This window comes from Synchiropus splendidus, chromosome 16 (assembly GCF_027744825.2).
Source record: "Synchiropus splendidus isolate RoL2022-P1 chromosome 16, RoL_Sspl_1.0, whole genome shotgun sequence".
In the NCBI taxonomy this organism is placed as follows: Eukaryota; Metazoa; Chordata; class Actinopteri; order Syngnathiformes; family Callionymidae; genus Synchiropus; species Synchiropus splendidus.
Window position 1 is genome coordinate 19,372,348 of NC_071349.1, and position 3,254 is coordinate 19,375,601.

Genomic DNA, 3,254 nt, shown 5'->3' on the forward strand with positions numbered 1-3,254 from the left:
GGGTCAACTTTTTTCCCACTTTAACTCGCTGTCGTGAGGGGTTTCAGTACAGTTGAGTGATTGACAGGAGGAGGCGGGACTAAACATAGTCCAACTTCATTGGAAACACGTATTTGCTTGTTTATATTTCACATTTCTCTGTGTATTTATGTCCATTTCTTTCCTGATAACAATGACAACAATCAATGCGCATCCAGAAATATATAATTTTCTAATATATTAGAAAGTATTGTTAGTAGATCACTCTGACTGAAAGAGAAAAGTAACAATGTAAGACGGTGTAGTACATACGCCAAACCCGTGGGTGGCGCTGTACGTTCTGGAAACAAAGGAAGAAGACGACACAGTCTTGGCGGGATGAGCATAACAACCTGAACATGGCAACAGACTCTTGAGTGAAGTGGTGATGGGGTTCAGCTGCTATTATGGGTCACACTTCACTAGAAATATATCAATGTTTTTAACAGAAAACACTCCCTAGGGTGGTTAAAACTTTATTGTAATGAGCAACGATTGATATCTTTGCTGGTGGTGGGACTTTCATGAGTTCATTGCAATTAATTTGTTATATCGCATTTCATCATTTTATTTTAATTTCATTTAATGGAACAGTGTGCTCTCCAGACAACAGGGAGCCTTTGTCAGTGCAGGAGTTCCTGCTCCACTGATCCCACTGATGCACCAGACACGTGGCAGCTAGGATGAGAACAACAACAACAAACATGGAGGAATCATCCCTGAACCAAAGCAAACAAAAGCTTCTGTTTGCTTTGGTTCAGGGAGGTTTTTCACCACTCTGAATGGACTTGTCATTCTTATTACATTGAAGTTCTTATACAAATATTTTCAAGATGTGAAAAGAGCTTTAGTTGAAAACATAAAAAAGGTGCGACCTCCTTTTATCGAGGGCTTCTGTGAAGTCATGCATTTCACTGGCGTTCTGGAGGCGATGTTCTTGGCGGGAAGGCAGCGATGCCTGGGAACGCTGAAGCCCTCAAGCAGAGCCAGACTGGGGCACATGACAGACTCACCAGTGAATTACACGTCTGGCCGTAAACAACGCCGATGCGTCCGTCCTCATATCTGGATCAGAGGGAAGCAGGTTTCACTGGTGGAGGAAACACACTTTTGCCTGGAGGTTATGTTTTATTACATGTGTCTCCTGCTATAAATCGCCGTCTTGGGAGTAAAACCCACGTCCTTGTGGTTGATGCCGGATAAAAGAAATGTGAGGGACAGAAAAAGGAAGCAAGTAAGATTTAGATGCTGCAGTTGTGGCGCAGATATCTTGTAAGAAGTGGAAGTGCGAGCCTCGTGCACAGGATTTACCGGCCTCCAACCCTTCAGTTGAAATACAACATGACTGCAGGAGCTTTTCGTGACCAGCGGTCACACGTTTGCCCACCGTGGAGGCGGAAACAGGCTCAGGCGTGTTCCCCTTTTCACATCCCAGCACAGAGGATTTTTGGGTTGCAGCCTTCTCATCAAGATAATGATGCCCCGCCCCCACGCCGCTCCGTTCTCAGATCCATCACAGTGAGGCAGAAAAGTCAAGTGGAGACCAGAGCGAAGTCATCTTCAACCTGGAAACTGTCGTTGATCACACCTGACAACAAAGAGAGTCAATGTCATTGTCCTGCCTGGCGACCTGCAGTCAACCGGCCAATCACAGAGCAGGAAACACCAACGCAGCCTTGTTGGCACGCAGCATTAAAACACTGCATAAATGATAGGAACTATAATCCACAACATAAAAATCATTGGGAGTTTGTGATCACATGACTCCCTGGAACTGGACAAGCCAGTCGTAACGAGGGAAGAGGAGCTCAGAATCAAGCAACGAAGGAAGGAATGGCAGATGATAAGATGACGGGAGAGAGGGATGGAGCTATAGAAGAGCAGTGATAGCAGGTGGAAGGATGAACAAAGAAAGGATGCAACGATAGAAAAGAAAGGAAAAATGCAATGAAACGCAGTAAACTATGGTGAAAAATCCAAAAATGAAAGCAGAAAAAGGAAGAAAAGGAGGGGGAACGGACACAAGAATATGAATATGGAGGAATAGAATAATAAAAAAAGAGGAGAATACAGAGAGGCATGAAGGAGAAACTGAACCAAGGTTATAAGAGCCTAAAGATCAAAGGAACGGTGATGAAAGAATGAAATGATAAGTCTGAAAGATGGAATGTTGAAAGACAGACAAATGGAAAACTAGAGAATGAGTGTATGTTAAAGAAGGATGATTGACAGGTGAAAATAATGAAATATGTAAGACAAAAATGACAATTGAAAAATGGCATGAACAGATAAATAGAAGGATAAAAGGACAAGGATGTAAAGAGAGTAGGACGGAATAAAAGATGGACAGATGAGAAGACAAGACTGAGCAACTGAAGGACAGAACGAGGTGGACTTGAGATGAAAGAATGAAAGGATACGAGGAGGACAACAGAATAAAAACGCCCTGAAGACAAAGAAGTCCTCAAAGAGTCAATGATGGAAGGACTGGAGGATGGAAAGACACCAGAACGATGGAAGTATCAGACTCATGAGAGGGTGAACAGCAGAAAGAGCAGATGAAAACACTCAAAGAAAAGTCAGGCGCCAGTGTTCACTGCTCTCTTTAGTAAACGCGGACGGGAGGCGGCTCCACTCGTGCACGGGGTTCACGCCATCGCGTCACCCAGTCGACAGCGGAGCTGCTCATCAGAGTGGAGTTGCTCTCCTCGCGGTGTCCTCCGGGGGGCGCCCTCGCCGCCGCAGGGAAAACAACGTCTCTTCTCCAGGACTGGTTTGTGTCCGTGGGGTGAGAGGTCGGTCCTGGTCCTGGTCCTGGTGGGTCGGACCTCGCACCAGCCCCTCAAATCCCAGAGATGAACCAAAGAGGCGCAGGCTGACACGTCCGAGTTCAACCACAGTTCACGGGGGTCGAGTTGCGGCCCTTACGAGCTCTCGGCTCTCACACAGATCAGAGAAGGTTGGCCATGGATTCTGGCTGGAAGGCCGCCACTCAGTCCGGTTACACCTCCGCTCATTTCAGCGAACACTCATCCCAAACGCTACGCACGAAGCGGAACGGATCACGTGACCAGGGCTTCAGGACCCGCTTCACTTGTTGACCACACAGTTTCAACAGATCCGGGTCTCAGGAAGGAATCTTCTTCAGTAGTGGACATGGATGTGACACACACCTCTCCTGAACCACGTGACAGACAGACAGACAGACAGAATGAGTCACATAAAAAAACACACAC